Below are 19012 nucleotides of genomic sequence, written 5' to 3'. Positions count from 1 at the left end.
GCCAGTGGTCAGTGAATGACACTGGGAGTTAATGCCAGCGGTCAGTGAGAGACACTGGAGGCTAATGCCAGGGGTCAGTGAGAGACACTGGGATTTAATGCCAGGGGTCAGTGAGTGACACTGGGAATTAATGCCAGGGGTCAGTGAGTGAAACTGGGAGTTAATGCCAGGGGTCAGTGAGTGACACTGGGAGTTAATGCCAGGGTTCAGTGAGAGACACTGGAAGTTAATGCCAGGGGTCAGTGAGTGACATTGGGAGTTAATGCCAGGGCTCAGCGAGTGACACTGGGAGTTAATGCCAGGGGTCACTGAGAGTCACTGGGACTTAATGCCAGGTGTCAGAGAGAGAGACTCTGAGTTAATGCCAGTGGCCAGTGAGAGACACTGGGAGTTAATGCCAGGGGTCAGTGAGTGACACTGGGAGTTAATGCCAGGGGTCAGTGACTGACACTGGGAATTAATGCCAGGTGTCAGTGAGTGACACTGGGAGTTAATGCCAGGGGTCAGTGAGTGATATTGGGTGTTAATGACAGGGGTCAACTCGTGACACTGGGAGTTAATGCCATGGGTCGGTGAGTGACACTGGGTGTTAATGCCATGTGTCAGTGAGTGCAACTGGGAGTTAATGCCAGGGGTCAGTTAGTGACACTGGGAGTTAATGCCAGGGGTCAGTGAGTGACAGTGGGAATTAATGCCAGGTGTTAGTGGGCGACACTGGGAGTTAATGCCAGGTGTCAGTGAGTGACACTGGGAGTTAATGCCAGGGGTCAGTGAGTGACACTGGGAGTTAATGCCAGGGGTCAGTGAGTGACACTGGGAGTTAATGCCAGGGGTCAATTAGTGACACTGGAAGTTAATGCCAGGGGTCACTGAGTGACACAGGGAGTTAATGCTAGGGGTCACCGAGTGACACTGGGAGTTAATGCCAGGGGTCAGTGAGTTACACTGGGAGTTAATGCCAGGGGTCAGTGAGTGATACTGGGAGTTAATGCCAGGGGTCAGTGAGTGACACTGGGAGTTAATGCCAGGGGACAGTGAGAGACACTGGGAGTTAATGCCAGGGGTCTGTGAGTGACATTGGGAGTTAATGCTAGGGGTCAGTGAGTGACAGTGGGAGTTAATGCCAGGGGTCAGTGAGTGACATTGGGAGTTAATGCCAGGGGTCAGTGAGAGACACTGGGAGTTAATGCCAGGGGTCAGTGAGTGACACTGGGAGTTAATGCCAGCTGTCAGTGAGTGACACTGGGAGTTAATGCCAGGGGTCAGTGAGTGAAACTGGGAGTTATTGCCTGGGGCCAGTGAGTGACACTGGGAGTTAATGACAAGGGACAGTGAGTGACACTGGGAGTTAATGCTGGTGGTGAGTGAGTGACACTGGGAATTAATGCCAGGTGTCAGTGAGTGACACTGGGAGTTAATGACAGGGGTCAGTGAGTGACACTGGGAGTTAATGACAGGGGTCAGTGAGTGACACTGGGAGTTAATGCTGGTGGTGAGTGAGTGACACTGGGAATTAATGCCAGGTGTCAGTGAGTGACACTGGGAGTTAATGACAGGGGTCAGTGAGTGACACTGGGAGTTAATGACAGGAGTCAGTGAGAGACACTGGGAATTAATGCCAGGTGTCAGTGAGTGACACTGGGAGTTAATGCCAGAGGTCAGTGAGTGACACTGGGAGTTAATGCCAGCGGTCAGTGAGAGACACTGGGAGTTAATGCTAGGGGTCAGTGACTGACACTGGGAATTAATGCCAGGTGTCAGTGAGTGACACTGGGAGTTAATGCCAGGGGACAGTGAGTGAAACTGGGAGTTAATGCTAGGGGTCAGTGAGTGAAACTGGAAGTTAATGCCAGGGGTCAGTGAGTGACACTGGGAGTTCATGCCTGGGGTCAGGGAGTGACACTGGGAGTTAATGCTGGGGGTCAGTGAGTGACACTGGGAGTTAATGCCAGGGGTCAGTGACTGACACTGGGAGTTAATGCCAGGGGTCATTGAGTGACACTGGGAGTTAATGCCAGGTGTCAGTGAGTGCCACTGGGAGATAATGCCAGGTTTCAGTGAGTGACACTGGCAGTTAATGCCAGGTGTCAGTGAGTGACACTGGGAGTTAATGCCAGTGGTCAGTGAGAGGCACTGGGAGTTAATGCCAGTGGTCAGTGAATGACACTGGGAGTTAATGCCAGCGGTCAGTGAGAGACACTGGAGGCTAATGCCAGGGGTCAGTGAGAGACACTGGGATTTAATGCCAGGGGTCAGTGAGTGACACTGGGAATTAATGCCAGGGGTCAGTGAGTGAAACTGGGAGTTAATGCCAGGGGTCAGTGAGTGACACTGGGAGTTAATGCCAGGGTTCAGTGAGAGACACTGGAAGTTAATGCCAGGGGTCAGTGAGTGACACTGGGAGTTAATGCCAGGGGTCAGTGAGTGACACTGGGAGTTAATGCCAGGGGTAAGTGAGTGACACTGGGAGTTAGTGCAAGGGGTCAGTGAGAGACAGTGGGAGTTAATGCCAGGGGTCAGTGAGTGACATTGGGAGTTAATGCTTGGGGTCAGTGAGTGACAGTGGGAGTTAATGCCAGGGGTCAGTGAGTGACATTGGGAGTTAATGCCAGGGGTCAGTGAGAGACACTGGGAGTTAATGCCAGGGGTCAGTGAATGACACTGGGAGTTAATGCCAGGGGTCAGTAAGAGACACTGGAGGCTAATGCTACGGGTCAGTGAGTGACACTGGGAGTTAATGCCAGCTGTCAGTGAGTGACACTGGGAGTTAATGCCAGGGGTCATTGAGTGAAACTGGGAGTTATTGCGTGGGGTCAGTGAGTGACACTGGGAGTTAATGACAAGGGACAGTGAGTGACACTGGGAGTTAATGCTAGTGGTCAGTGAGTGACACTGGGAATTAATGCCAGGTGTCAGTGAGTGACACTGGGAGTTAATGCCAGAGGTCAGTGAGTGACACTGGGAGTTAATGCCAGCGGTCAGTGCGAGACACTCGGAGTTAATGCCAGTGCTCAGTGAGAGGCACTGGGTGTTAATGCCAGTGTTCTGTGAGTGACACTGGGAGTTAATGCCAGTGGTCTGTGAGTGACACTGGGAGTTAGTGCCAGGGGTCAGTGAGTGACACTGGGAGTTAATGCCAGGCGTCAGAGTGACACTGGGTGTTAATGCCAGGAGTCAGTGAGTGACACTGCGAGTTAATGCCAGGGGTCAGTGAGTGACACTGGGAGTTAATGCCAGGTGTCAGAGTGACACTGGGTGTTAATGCCAGGGGTCAGCGACAGACACTTTGAGTTAATGCCAGGCGTCTGTGAGTGACACTGCGAGTTAATGCCAGGGGTCAGTGAGTGACACTGGGAGTTAATTGCAGGGGTCAGTGACTGACACTGGGAGTTAATGCCAGTGGTCAGTGAGAGAAACTCGGAGTTAATGCCAGGGGTCAGTGAATGACACTGGGAGTTAATGCCAGGGGTCAGTGAGTGACACTGGGAGTGAAAGCCAGTGGTCAGTGAGAGACACTGGGAGTTAATGCAAGGTGTCAGTGAGTGACACTGGGAGTTAATGCCAGGGGTCAGTGAGTGACACCGGGAGTTAATGCCAGGGGTCATTGAGTGACACTGGGCGTTAATGCCAGAGGTCAGTCAGTGACACTGGGAGTTAATGCCAGTGGTCTGTGAGTGACACTGGGAGTTAGTGCCAGGGGTCAGTGAGTGACACTGGGAGTTAATGCCAGGGGTCAGAGTGACACTGGGTGTTAATGCCAGGAGTCAGTGAGTGACACTGTGTGTTAACGCCAGGGGTCAGTGAGTGACACTGGGAGTTAATGCCAGGCGTCAGTGAGTGACACTGGGTGTTAACGCCAGGGGTCAGTGAGTGACACTGGGAGTTAATGCCAGTGGTCAGTGAGAGACACTGGGAGTTAATGCCAGGTGTCAGTGAGTGAAACTGGGAGTTAATGACAGGGCTCAGTGAGTGACACTGGGAGTAAATGCCAGGGGTCAGTGAGTGACACTGAGAGTTAATGCCAGGGGTCAGTGAGTGACACTGGGAATTAATGCCAGGTGTCAGTGAGTGACACTGGGAGTTAATGCCAGGGGTCAGTAAGTGACACTGGGAGTTAATGACAGGGGCCAGTGAGTGAAACTGGAAGTTAATGCCAGGGGTCAGTGAGTGACACTGGGAGTTAATGCCAGGGGTCAGTAAGTGACACTGGGAGTTAATGCCAGGGGTCAGTGAGTGACACTGGGAGTTAATGCCAGGGGTCAGTGAGTGACACTGGGAATTAATGCCAGGTGTCAGTGAGTGACACTGGGAGTTAATGCCAGAGGTCAGTGAGTGACACTGGGAGTTAATGCCAGGGTTCAGTGAGTGACACGGTGAGTTAATGCCTTTGGTCAGTGAATGACACTGGGAGTTAATGCCAGGGATCAGTGAGTGACGCTGGGAGTTAATGCCAGGGATCAGAGTGACACTGGGAGTTAATGCGAGGAGTCAGTGAGTGACACTTGGGTGTTAATGTCAGGGATCAGTGAGTGACACTGGGAGTTAATGCCAGGGGTCAGTGAGCGACACTGGGAGTTAATGCCAGAGGTCAGTGAGTGACACTGGGGGTTAATGCCAGGTGTCAGTGAGTGACATTGGGAGTTAATGCCAGGGGTCAGTGAGTGAAACTGGGAGTTATTGCCTGGGGTCAGTGAGTGAAACTGGGAGTTATTGCCTGGGGTCAGTGAGTGACACTGGGAGTTAATGCCAGGGGACAGTGAGTTACACTGGGAGTTAATGCTAGTGGTCAGTGAGTGACACTGGGAATTAATGCCAGGTGTCAGTGAGTGACACTGGGAGTTAATGCCAGGGGTCAGTGAGTGACACTGGGAGTTAATGACAGGGGCCAGTGAGTGACACTGGAAGTTAATGCTAGTGGTCAGTGAGTGACACTGGGAATTAATGCCAGGTGTCAGTGAGTGACACTGGGAGTTAATGCCTGAGGTCAGTGAGTGACACTGGGAGTTAATGCCAGGGTTCAGTGAGTGACACGGTGAGTTAATGCCTTTGGTCAGTGAATGACACTGGGAGTTAATGCCAGGGATCAGTGAGTGACGCTGGGAGTTAATGCCAGGGATCAGAGTGAAACTGGGAGTTAATGCGAGGAGTCAGTGAGAGACACTAGAGGCTAATGCCAGGGGTCAGTAAGTGACACTGGGAGTTACTGCAGGGGTCAGTGAGCGAATCTGGGAGCTAATGCCAGGGGTCAGTGAGAGACACTGGGGGATAATGCCAGGGGTCAGTAAGTGACACTGGGATTTAATGCCAGGGGTCAGTGAGTGAATCTGGGAGTTAATGCCAGGCGTCAGTGTGTGAAACTGAGAGTTAATGCCAGGGGTCAGTGATTGACACTTGGATTTAATGCCAGGTGTCAGTGAGTGAAACTGGCAGTTAATGCCAGGTGCCAGTGAATGACACTGGGTGGTAATGCCAGGGGTCAGTGATTGAAACTGGGAGTTAATGCCAGTTGTCAGTGAGTGAATCTGGGAGATAATGCCAGGGGCAGTCAATGACACTGGGAGTTTATGCCAGGGGTCAGTGAGTGACGCTGGGAGTTAATGCCAGGGTTCAGTGAGTGATACTGGGGGTTAATGCCAGGGGTCAGCGAGTGACACTGGGAGTTAATGCCAGGGGTCACTGAGAGACACTGGGAGTTAATGCCAGGGGTCAGAGACAGACACTGGAAGTTAATGACAGGGGACAGTGAGAAAAACTGTGTGTTAATGCCAGGGGTCAGCGACAGACACTTGGAGTTAATGCCAGGCGTCTCTGAATGACACTGCGAGTTAATGCCAGGGATCAGTGAGTGACACTGGGAGTTAATTGCAGGGGTCAGTGACTGACACTGGGAGTTAATGCCAGTGGTCAGTGAGAGAAACTGGGAGTTAATGCCAGGGGTCAGTGAGTGACACTGGGAGTTAATGCCAGGGGTCAGTGAGTGACACTGGGAGTTACAGCCAGGGGTCAGCGAGTGACACTGGGAGTTAATGACAAGTGTCAGTGAGTGACATTGGGAGTTAATGCCAGGGGTCAGTGAGTGACACTGGGAGTTAATGCCAGGGGTCAGTGAATGACACTGGGTGTTAATGCCAGGTGTCAGTGAATGACACTGGGAGTTAAAGCCAGGGGTCAGTGAGTGAGACTGGGAGTTAATGCCAGGTGTCATTGAGTGACACTGGGAGTTAATGCCAGAGGTCAGTCAGTGACACTGGGAGTTAATGCCAGTGGTATGTGTGTGACACTGGGAGTTAATGCCAGGTGTCAGTGAGTGACACTGGGAGTTAATGCCAGGGTTCATTGAGTGACACTGGGAGTTAATGCCAGGGGTTAGTGAGAGACACTGGGAGTTAATGCCAGAGGTCAGTGAGTGACACTGGGAGTTAATGCCAGGGCTCAGTGAGAGGCACTGGGTGTTAATGCTAGGGTTCAGTGAGTGACACTGGGAGTTAATGCCAGTGGTCTGTGAGTGACACTGGGAGTTAGTGCCAGGGGTCAGCGAGTGAAACTGGGAATTAATGCCAGGGGTCAGAGTGACACTGGGAGTTAATGCCAGGAGTCAGTGAGTGACACTGGGTGTTAACGCCAGGGGTCAGTGAGTGACACTGGGAGTTAATGCCAGGGGTCAGTGAGTGACACTGGGAGTTAATTCCAGGGGTCAGTGAGAGACACTGGGTGTTAATGCCAGGGGTCAGTGACAGCTACTGGGAGTGAATGCCAGGGGTCACTGAGAGACACTGGGAGTTAATGCCATGGGTCAGTGAGTGACACTTGGAGGTAATGCCAGGTGTCAGTGAGTGACACTGGGAGTTAATGCCAGTGGTCAGTGAGTGACACGGGGAGTTAATGCCAGGGCTCAGCGAGTGACACTGGGAGTTAATGCCAGGGGTCACTGAGAGTCACTGGGAGTTCATGCCAGGTGTCAGAGAGAGAGACTCTGAGTTAATGCCAGTGGTCAGTGAGAGACACTGGGAGTTAATGCCAGGGGTCAGTGAGTGATATTGGGTGTTAATGACAGGGGTCAACTAGTGACACTGGGAGTTAATGCCATGGGTCGGTGAGTGACACTGGGTGTTAATGCCATGTGTCAGTGAGTGCAACTGGGAGTTAATGCCAGGGGTCAGTGAGAGGCACTGGGAGTTAATGCCAGGGGTCAGTGAGTGACACTGGGAGTTAATGCCAGGGGTCAGTGAGTGACACTGGGAATTAATGCCAGGTGTTAGTGGGCGACACTGGGAGTTAATGCCAGGTGTCAGTGAGTGACACTGGGAGTTAATGCCAGGGGTCAGTGAGTGACACTGGGAGTTAATGCCAGGGGTCAGTGAGTGACACTGGGAGTTAATGCCAGGGGTCAATTAGTGACACTGGAAGTTAATGCCAGGGGTCAGTGAGTGACACAGGGAGTTAATGCTAGGGGTCAGTGAGTGACACTGGGAGTTAATGCCAGGGGTCAGTGAGTGACACTGGGAGTTAATGCCAGTGGTCAGTGAGTGAAACTGTGAGTTAATGCCAGGGGTTAGTGAGTGACTCTGGGAGTTAATGCCAGGGGTCAGTGAGTGACACAGGGAGTTAATGCTAGGGGTCACCGAGTGACACTGGGAGTTAATGCCAGGGGTCAGTGAGTGACACTGGGAGTTAATGCCAGGGGTCAGTGAGTGATACTGGGAGTTAATGCCAGGGGTCAGTGAGTGACACTGGGAGTTAATGCCAGGGGACAGTGAGAGACACTGGGAGTTAATGCCAGGGGTCAGTGAGTGACATTGGGAGTTAATGCTCGGGGTCAGTGAGTGACAGTGGGAGTTAATGCCAGGGGTCAGTGAGTGACATTGGGAGTTAATTCCAGGGGACAGTGAGAGACACTGGAAGTTAATGCCAGGGGTCAGTGAATGACACTGGGAGTTAATGCTAGGGGTCAGTAAGAGACACTGGAGGCTAATGCCAGGGGTCAGTGAGTAACACTGGGTGTTAATGCCAGCTGTCAGTGAGTGACACTGGGAGTTAATGCCAGGGGTCAGTGAGTGAAACTGGGAGTTATTGCCTGGGGTCAGTGAGTGACACTGGGAGATAATGACAAGGGACAGTGAGTGACACTGGGAGTTAATGCTGGTGGTGAGTGAGTGACACTGGGAATTAATGCCAGGTGTCAGTGAGTGACACTGGGAGTTAATGACAGGGGTCAGTGAGTGACACTGGGAGTTAATGACAGGGGTCAGTGAGTGACACTGGGAGTTAAAGCTAGTGGTCAGTGAGTGACACAGGGAATTAATGCCAGGTGTCAGTGAGTGACACTGGGAGTTAATGCCAGAGGTCAGTGAGTGACACTGGGAGTTAATGCCAGCGGTCAGTGAGAGACACTGGGAGTTAATGCTAGGGGTCAGTGACTGACACTGGGAATTAATGCCAGGTGTCAGTGAGTGACACTGGGAGTTAATGCCATGGGACAGTGAGTGACACTGGGAGTTAATGCTCGGGGTCAGTGAGTGAAACTGGGAGTTAATGCCAGGGGTCAGTGAGTGACACTGGGAGTTAATGCCAGGGGTCAGTGACTGACACTGGGAGTTAATGCCAGGGGTCATTGAGTGACACTGGGATTTAATGCCAGGTGTCAGTGAGTGACACTGGGAGATAATGCCAGGTTTCAGTGAGTGACACTGGCAGTTAATGCCAGGTGTCAGTGAGTGACACAGGGAGTTAATGCCAGTGGTCAGTGAGAGGCACTGGGAGTTAATGCCAGTGGTCAGTGAATGACACTGGGAGTTAATGCCAGCGGTCAGTGAGAGACACTGGAGGCTAATGCCAGGGGTCAGTGAGAGACACTGGGATTTAATGCCAGGGGTCAGTGAGTGACACTGGGAATTAATGCCAGGGGTCAGTGAGTGAAACTGGGAGTTAATGCCAGGGGTCAGTGAGTGACACTGGGAGTTAATGCCAGGGTTCAATGAGAGACACTGGAAGTTAATGCCAGGGGTCAGTGAGTGACACTGGGAGTTAATGCCAGGGGTCAGTGAGTGACACTGGGTGTTAATGCCAGGGGTCAGTGAGTGACACTGGGAGAAATTGCCAGCGGTCAGCAAGTGACACCAGGAGTTAATGCCAGGGGTCACTGAGAGACACTGGGAGTTAATGCCAGGGGTCAGAGACAGACACTGGAAGTTAATGAAATGGGACAGTGAGAAAAACTGTGTGTTAATGCCAGGGGTCAGCGACAGACACTTGGAGTTAATGCCAGACGTCTGTGAATGACACTGCGAGTTAATGCCAGGGATCAGTGAGTGACACTGGGAGTTAATTGCAGGGGTCAGTGACTGACACTGGGAGTTAATGCCAGTGGTCAGTGAGAGAAACTGGGAGTTAATGCCAGGGGTCAGTGAGTGACACTGAGCGTTAATGCCAGGGGTCAGTGAGTGACACTGGGAGTTAAAGCCAGGGGTCAGCGAGTGACACTGGGAGTTAATGACAAGGGTCAGTGAGTGACACTGGGAGTTAATGCCAGGGGTCAGTGAATGACACTGGGAGTTAATGCCAGGGGTCAGTGAGTGACACTGGGAGTGAAAGCCAGTGGTCAGTGAGAGACACTGGGAGTTAATGCCAGGTGTCAGTGAATGACACTGGGAGTTAATGCCAGGGGTCAGTGAGTGAGACTGGGAGTTAATGCCAGGGGTCATTGAGTGACACTGGGAGTTAATGCCAGAGGTCAGTCAGTGACACTGGGAGTTAATGCCAGTGGTCTGTGAGTGACACTGGGAGTTAATGCCAGGGGTCAGTGAGTGACACTGGGAGTTAATGCCAGGGTTCATTGAGTGACACTGGGAGTTAATGCCAGGGGTTAGTGAGAGACACTGGGAGTTAATGCCAGAGGTCAGTGAGTGACACTGGGAGTTAATGCCAGGGCTCAGTGAGAGGCACTGGGTGTTAATGCTAGGGTTCAGTGAGTGACACTGGGAGTTAATGCCAGTGGTCTGTGAGTGACACTGGGAGTTAGTGCCAGGGGTCAGCGAGTGAAACTGGGAATTAATGCCAGGGGTCAGAGTGACACTGGGAGTTAATGCCAGGAGTCAGTGAGTGACACAGGGTGTTAACGCCAGGGGTCAGTGAGTGACACTGGGAGTTAATGCCAGGGGTCAGTGAGTGACACTGGGAGTTAATTCCAGGGGTCAGTGAGAGACACTGGGTGTTAATGCCAGGGGTCAGTGACAGCTACTGGGAGTGAATGCCAGGGGTCACTGAGAGACACTGGGAGTTAATGCCATGGGTCAGTGAGTGACACTTGGAGGTAATGCCAGGTGTCAGTGAGTGACACTGGGAGTTAATGCCAGTGGTCAGTGAGTGACACGTGGAGTTAATGCCATGGGTCAGTGAGAGACACTGGGAGTTAATGCCAGGGATCATTGAGTGACACTGGGAGTTAGTGCCAGGTGTCAGTGAGTGACACTGGGAGTTAATGCCAGGGCTCAGCGAGTGACACTGGGAGTTAATGCCAGGGGTCACTGAGAGTCACTGGGATTAATGCCAGGTGTCAGAGAGAGAGACTCTGAGTTAATGCCAGTGGTCAGTGAGAGACACTGGGAGTTAATGCCAGGGGTCAGTGAGTGACACTGGGAATTAATGCCAGGTGTCAGTGAGTGACACTGGGAGTTAATGCCAGGGGTCAGTGAGTGATATTGGGTGTTAATGACAGGGGTCAACTAATGACATTGGGAGTTAATGCCATGGGTCGGTGAGTGACACTGGGTGTTAAATCCATGTGTCAGTGAGTGCAACTGGGAGTTAACGCCAGGGGTCAGTGAGTGACACTGGGAGTTAATGCCAGGGGTCAGTGAGTGACACTGGGAGTTAATTCCAGGGGTCAGTGAGAGACACTGGGTGTTAATGCCAGGGGTCAGTGACAGCTACTGGGAGTGAATGCCAGGGGTCACTGAGAGACACTGGGAGTTAATGCCATGGGTCAGTGAGTGACACTTGGAGGTAATGCCAGGTGTCAGTGAGTGACACTGGGAGTTAATGCCAGTGGTCAGTGAGTGACACGGGGAGTTAATGCCAGGGCTCAGCGAGTGACACTGGGAGTTAATGCCAGGGGTCACTGAGAGTCACTGGGAGTTAATGCCAGGTGTCAGAGAGAGAGACTCTGAGTTAATGCCAGTGGTCAGTGAGAGACACTGGGAGTTAATGCCAGGGGTCAGTGAGTGATATTGGGTGTTAATGACAGGGGTCAACTAGTGACACTGGGAGTTAATGCCATGGGTCGGTGAGTGACACTGGGTGTTAATGCCATGTGTCAGTGAGTGCAACTGGGAGTTAATGCCAGGGGTCAGTGAGAGGCACTGGGAGTTAATGCCAGGGGTCAGTGAGTGACACTGGGAGTTAATGCCAGGGGTCAGTGAGTGACACTGGGAATTAATGCCAGGTGTTAGTGGGCGACACTGGGAGTTAATGCCAGGTGTCAGTGAGTGACACTGGGAGTTAATGCCAGGGGTCAGTGAGTGACACTGGGAGTTAATGCCAGGGGTCAGTGAGTGACACTGGGAGTTAATGCCAGGGGTCAATTAGTGACACTGGAAGTTAATGCAAGGGGTCAGTGAGTGACACAGGGAGTTAATGCTAGGGGTCAGTGAGTGACACTGGGAGTTAATGCCAGGGGTCAGTGAGTGACACTGGGAGTTAATGCCAGTGGTCAGTGAGTGAAACTGTGAGTTAATGCCAGGGGTTAGTGAGTGACTCTGGGAGTTAATGCCAGGGGTCAGTGAGTGACACTGGGAGTTAATGCCAGGGGTCAATTAGTGACACTGGAAGTTAATGCCAGGGGTCAGTGAGTGACACAGGGAGTTAATGCTAGGGGTCAGTGAGTGACACTGGGAGTTAATGCCAGGGGTCAGTGAGTGACACTGGGAGTTAATGCCAGTGGTCAGTGAGTGAAATTGTGAGTTAATGCCAGGGGTTAGTGAGTGACTCTGGGAGTTAATGCCAGGGGTCACCGAGTGACACTGGGCGTTAATGCCAGGGGTCAGTGAGTGACACTGGGAGTTAATGCCAGGGGTCAGTGAGTGATACTGGGAGTTAATGCCAGGGGTCAGTGAGTGACACTGGGAGTTAATGCCAGGGGACAGTGAGAGACACTGGGAGTTAATGCCAGGGGTCAGTGAGTGACATTGGGAGTTAATGCTCGGGGTCAGTGAGTGACAGTGGGAGTTAATGCCAGGGGTCAGTGAGTGACATTGGGAGTTAATTCCAGGGGTCAGTGAGAGACACTGGAAGTTAATGCCAGGGGTCAGTGAATGACACTGGGAGTTAATGCTAGGGGTCAGTAAGAGACACTGGAGGCTAATGCCAGGGGTCAGTGAGTAACACTGGGTGTTAATGCCAGCTGTCAGTGAGTGACACTGGGAGTTAATGCCAGGGGTCAGTGAGTGAAACTGGGAGTTATTGCCTGGGGTCAGTGAGTGACACTGGGAGATAATGACAAGGGACAGTGAGTGACACTGGGAGTTAATGCTGGTGGTGAGTGAGTGACACTGGGAATTAATGCCAGGTGTCAGTGAGTGACACTGGGAGTTAATGACAGGGGTCAGTGAGTGACACTGGGAGTTAATGACAGGGGTCAGTGAGTGACACTGGGAGTTAAAGCTAGTGGTCAGTGAGTGACACAGGGAATTAATGCCAGGTGTCAGTGAGTGACACTGGGAGTTAATGCCAGAGGTCAGTGAGTGACACTGGGAGTTAATGCCAGCGGTCAGTGAGAGACACTGGGAGTTAATGCTAGGGGTCAGTGACTGACACTGGGAATTAATGCCAGGTGTCAGTGAGTGACACTGGCAGTTAATGCCAGGGGTCAGTGAGTGACACTGGGAGTTAATGCCAGGGGTCAGTGACTGACACTGGGAGTTAATGCCAGGGGTCATTGAGTGACACTGGGATTTAATGCCAGGTGTCAGTGAGTGACACTGGGAGATAATGCCAGGTGTCAGTGAGTGACACAGGGTGTTAACGCCAGGGGTCAGTGAGTGACACTGGGAGTTAATGCCAGGGGTCAGTGAGTGACACTGGGAGTTAATTCCAGGGGTCAGTGAGAGACACTGGGTGTTAATGCCAGGGGTCAGTGACAGCTACTGGGAGTGAATGCCAGGGGTCACTGAGAGACACTGGGAGTTAATGCCATGGGTCAGTGAGTGACACTTGGAGGTAATGCCAGGTGTCAGTGAGTGACACTGGGAGTTAATGCCAGTGGTCAGTGAGTGACACGTGGAGTTAATGCCATGGGTCAGTGAGAGACACTGGGAGTTAATGCCAGGGATCATTGAGTGACACTGGGAGTTAGTGCCAGGTGTCAGTGAGTGACACTGGGAGTTAATGCCAGGGCTCAGCGAGTGACACTGGGAGTTAATGCCAGGGGTCACTGAGAGTCACTGGGATTAATGCCAGGTGTCAGAGAGAGAGACTCTGAGTTAATGCCAGTGGTCAGTGAGAGACACTGGGAGTTAATGCCAGGGGTCAGTGAGTGACACTGGGAATTAATGCCAGGTGTCAGTGAGTGACACTGGGAGTTAATGCCAGGGGTCAGTGAGTGATATTGGGTGTTAATGACAGGGGTCAACTAATGACATTGGGAGTTAATGCCATGGGTCGGTGAGTGACACTGGGTGTTAAATCCATGTGTCAGTGAGTGCAACTGGGAGTTAACGCCAGGGGTCAGTGAGTGACACTGGGAGTTAATGCCAGGGGTCAGTGAGTGACACTGGGAGTTAATTCCAGGGGTCAGTGAGAGACACTGGGTGTTAATGCCAGGGGTCAGTGACAGCTACTGGGAGTGAATGCCAGGGGTCACTGAGAGACACTGGGAGTTAATGCCATGGGTCAGTGAGTGACACTTGGAGGTAATGCCAGGTGTCAGTGAGTGACACTGGGAGTTAATGCCAGTGGTCAGTGAGTGACACGGGGAGTTAATGCCAGGGCTCAGCGAGTGACACTGGGAGTTAATGCCAGGGGTCACTGAGAGTCACTGGGAGTTAATGCCAGGTGTCAGAGAGAGAGACTCTGAGTTAATGCCAGTGGTCAGTGAGAGACACTGGGAGTTAATGCCAGGGGTCAGTGAGTGATATTGGGTGTTAATGACAGGGTTCAACTAGTGACACTGGGAGTTAATGCCATGGGTCGGTGAGTGACACTGGGTGTTAATGCCATGTGTCAGTGAGTGCAACTGGGAGTTAATGCCAGGGGTCAGTGAGAGGCACTGGGAGTTAATGCCAGGGGTCAGTGAGTGACACTGGGAGTTAATGCCAGGGGTCAGTGAGTGACACTGGGAATTAATGCCAGGTGTTAGTGGGCGACACTGGGAGTTAATGCCAGGTGTCAGTGAGTGACACTGGGAGTTAATGCCAGGGGTCAGTGAGTGACACTGGGAGTTAATGCCAGGGGTCAGTGAGTGACACTGGGAGTTAATGCCAGGGGTCAATTAGTGACACTGGAAGTTAATGCAAGGGGTCAGTGAGTGACACAGGGAGTTAATGCTAGGGGTCAGTGAGTGACACTGGGAGTTAATGCCAGGGGTCAGTGAGTGACACTGGGAGTTAATGCCAGTGGTCAGTGAGTGAAACTGTGAGTTAATGCCAGGGGTTAGTGAGTGACTCTGGGAGTTAATGCCAGGGGTCAGTGAGTGACACTGGGAGTTAATGCCAGGGGTCAATTAGTGACACTGGAAGTTAATGCCAGGGGTCAGTGAGTGACACAGGGAGTTAATGCTAGGGGTCAGTGAGTGACACTGGGAGTTAATGCCAGGGGTCAGTGAGTGACACTGGGAGTTAATGCCAGTGGTCAGTGAGTGAAACTGTGAGTTAATGCCAGGGGTTAGTGAGTGACTCTGGGAGTTAATGCCAGGGGTCACCGAGTGACACTGGGCGTTAATGCCAGGGGTCAGTGAGTGACACTGGGAGTTAATGCCAGGGGTCAGTGAGTGATACTGGGAGTTAATGCCAGGGGTCAGTGAGTGACACTGGGAGTTAATGCCAGGGGACAGTGAGAGACACTGGGAGTTAATGCCAGGGGTCAGTGAGTGACATTGGGAGTTAATGCTCGGGGTCAGTGAGTGACAGTGGGAGTTAATGCCAGGGGTCAGTGAGTGACATTGGGAGTTAATTCCAGGGGTCAGTGAGAGACACTGGAAGTTAATGCCAGGGGTCAGTGAATGACACTGGGAGTTAATGCTAGGGGTCAGTAAGAGACACTGGAGGCTAATGCCAGGGGTCAGTGAGTAACACTGGGTGTTAATGCCAGCTGTCAGTGAGTGACACTGGGAGTTAATGCCAGGGGTCAGTGAGTGAAACTGGGAGTTATTGCCTGGGGTCAGTGAGTGACACTGGGAGATAATGACAAGGGACAGTGAGTGACACTGGGAGTTAATGCTGGTGGTGAGTGAGTGACACTGGGAATTAATGCCAGGTGTCAGTGAGTGACACTGGGAGTTAATGACAGGGGTCAGTGAGTGACACTGGGAGTTAATGACAGGGGTCAGTGAGTGACACTGGGAGTTAAAGCTAGTGGTCAGTGAGTGACACAGGGAATTAATGCCAGGTGTCAGTGAGTGACACTGGGAGTTAATGCCAGAGGTCAGTGAGTGACACTGGGAGTTAATGCCAGCGGTCAGTGAGAGACACTGGGAGTTAATGCTAGGGGTCAGTGACTGACACTGGGAATTAATGCCAGGTGTCAGTGAGTGACACTGGGAGTTAATGCCAGGGGTCAGTGAGTGACACTGGGAGTTAATGCCAGGGGTCAGTGACTGACACTGGGAGTTAATGCCAGGGGTCATTGAGTGACACTGGGATTTAATGCCAGGTGTCAGTGAGTGACACTGGGAGATAATGCCAGGTGTCAGTGAGTGACACAGGGAGTTAATGCCAGTGGTCAGTGAATGACACTGGGAGTTAATGCCAGCGGTCAGTGAGAGACACTGGAGGCTAATGCCAGGGGTCAGTGAGAGACACTGGGATTTAATGCCAGGGGTCAGTGAGTGACACTGGGAATTAATGCCAGGGGTCAGTGAGTGAAACTGGGAGTTAATGCCAGGGGTCAGTGAGTGACACTGGGAGTTAATGCCAGGGTTCAATGAGAGACACTGGAAGTTAATGCCAGGGGTCGGTGAGTGACACTGGGAGTTAATGCCAGGGGTCAGTGAGTGACACTGGGTGTTAATGCCAGGGGTCAGTGAGTGACACTGGGAGAAATTGCCAGCGGTCAGCAAGTGACACTAGGAGTTAATGCCAGGGGTCACTGAGAGACACTGGGAGTTAATGCCAGGGGTCAGCGACAGACACTTGGAGTTAATGCCAGACGTCTGTGAATGACACTGCGAGTTAATGCCAGGGATCAGTGAGTGACACTGGGAGTTAATTGCAGGGGTCAGTGACTGACACTGGGAGTTAATGCCAGTGGTCAGTGAGAGAAACTGGGAGTTAATGCCAGGGGTCAGTGAGTGACACTGGGAGTTAATGCCAGGGGTCAGTGAGTGACACTGGGAGTTAAAGCCAGGGGTCAGCGAGTGACACTGGGAGTTAATGACAAGGTCAGTGAGTGACACTGGGAGTTAATGCCAGGGGTCAGTGAATGACACTGGGAGTTAATGCCAGGGGTCAGTGAGTGACACTGGGAGTGAAAGCCAGTGGTCAGTGAGAGACACTGGGAGTTAATGCCAGGTGTCAGTGAATGACACTGGGAGTTAATGCCAGGGGTCAGTGAGTGAGACTGGGAGTTAATGCCAGGGGTCATTGAGTGACACTGGGAGTTAATGCCAGAGGTCAGTCAGTGACACTGGGAGTTAATGCCAGTGGTCTGTGAGTGACACTGGGAGTTAATGCCAGGGGTCAGTGAGTGACACTGGGAGTTAATGCCAGGGTTCATTGAGTGACACTGGGAGTTAATGCCAGGGGTTAGTGAGAGACACTGGGAGTTAATGCCAGAGGTCAGTGAGTGACACTGGGAGTTAATGCCAGGGCTCAGTGAGAGGCACTGGGTGTTAATGCTAGGGTTCAGTGAGTGACACTGGGAGTTAATGCCAGTGGTCTGTGAGTGACACTGGGAGTTAGTGCCAGGGGTCAGCGAGTGAAACTGGGAATTAATGCCAGGGGTCAGAGTGACACTGGGAGTTAATGCCAGGAGTCAGTGAGTGACACTGGGTGTTAACGCCAGGGGTCAGTGAGTGACACTGGGAGTTAATGCCAGGGGTCAGTGAGTGACACTGGGAGTTAATTCCAGGGGTCAGTGAGAGACACTGGGTGTTAATGCCAGGGGTCAGTGACAGCTACTGGGAGTGAATGCCAGGGGTCACTGAGAGACACTGGGAGTTAATGCCATGGGTCAGTGAGTGACACTTGGAGGTAATGCCAGGTGTCAGTGAGTGACACTGGGAGTTAATGCCAGTGGTCAGTGAGTGACACGTGGAGTTAATGCCATGGGTCAGTGAGAGACACTGGGAGTTAATGCCAGGGATCATTGAGTGACACTGGGAGTTAATGCCAGGTGTCAGTGAGTGACACTGGGAGTTAATGCCAGTGGTCAGTGAGAGACACTGGGAGTTAATGCCAGGGGTCAGTGAGTGACACTGGGAATTAATGCCAGGTGTCAGTGAGTGACACTGGGAGTTAATGCCAGGGGTCAGTGAGTGATATTGGGTGTTAATGACAGGGGTCAACTAGTGACATTGGGAGTTAATGCCATGGGTCGGTGAGTGACACTGGGTGTTAAATCCATGTGTCAGTGAGTGCAACTGGGAGTTAATGCCAGGGGTCAGTGAGAGGCACTGGGAGTTAATGCCAGGGGTCAGTGAGTGACACTGGGAGTTAATGCCAGGGGTCAGTGAGTGACACTGGGAATTAATGCCAGGTGTTAGTGGGCGACACTGGGAGTTAATGCCAGGTGTCACTGAATGACACTGGGAGTTAATGCCAGGGGTCAGTGAGAGCCACTGGGAGTTAATGCCAGGGGTCAGTGAGTGACACTGGGAGTTAATGCCAGGGGTCAATTAGTGACACTGGAAGTTAATGCCAGGGGTCAGTGAGTGACACAGGGAGTTAATGCTAGGGGTCAGTGAGTGACACTGGGAGTTAATGCCAGGGGTCAGTGAGTGACACTGGGAGTTAATGCCAGTGGTCAGTGAGTGAAACTGTGAGTTAATGCCAGGGGTTAGTGAGTGACTCTGGGAGTTAATGCCAGGGGTCAGTGAGTGACACAGGGAGTTAATGCTAGGGGTCACCGAGTGACACTGGGAGTTAATGCCAGGGGTCAGTGAGTGATACTGGGAGTTAATGCCAGGGGTCAGTGAGTGACACTGGGAGTTAATGCCAGGGGACAGTGAGAGACACTGGGAGTTAATGCCAGGGGTCAGTGAGTGACATTGGGAGTTAATGCTAGGGGTCAGTGAGTGACAGTGGGAGTTAATGCCAGGGGTCAGTGAGTGACATTGGGAGTTAATGCCAGGGGTCAGTGAGAGACACTGGAAGTTAATGGCAGGGGTCAGTGAATGACACTGGGAGTTAATGCCAGGGGTCAGTAAGAGACACTGGAGGCTAATGCCAGGGGTCAGTGAGTGACACTGGGAGTTAATGCCAGCTGTCAGTGAGTGACACTGGGAGTTAATGCCAGGGGTCAGTGAGTGAAACTGGGAGTTATTGCCTGGGGTCAGTGAGTGACACTGGGAGTTAATGACAAGGGACAGTGAGTGACACTGGGAGTTAATGCTGGTGGTGAGTGAGTGACACTGGGAATTAATGCCAGGTGTCAGTGAGTGACACTGGGAGCTAATGACAGGAGTCAGTGAGTGACACTGGGAGTTAATGACAGGGGTCAGTGAGTGACACTGGGAATTAATGCCAGGTGTCAGTGAGTGACACTGGGAGTTAATGCCAGAGGTCAGTGAGTGACACTGGGAGTTAATGCCAGCGGTCAGTGAGAGACACTGGGAGTTAATGCTCGGGTTCAGTGACTGACACTG

At 52.1% G+C, this 19012-nt stretch overlaps 1 pseudogene; it reads right to left on the bottom strand.

The window, feature by feature from the left end:
* Window positions 1-11562: 11562 nt before the first annotated feature.
* LOC147118354 (uncharacterized) overlaps window positions 11563-19012 on the bottom strand; it is a 145238-nt pseudogene continuing 137788 nt past the window's right edge.

Source organism: Somniosus microcephalus, chromosome 4, assembly GCF_052327205.1.
Source record: "Somniosus microcephalus isolate GS21.2 chromosome 4, FLI_Smic_1.0, whole genome shotgun sequence".
NCBI lineage: Eukaryota > Metazoa > Chordata > Chondrichthyes > Squaliformes > Somniosidae > Somniosus > Somniosus microcephalus.
Note: the sequence above shows the minus strand (reverse complement) of the source record. Positions and strands in the feature narration are given on the sequence as shown.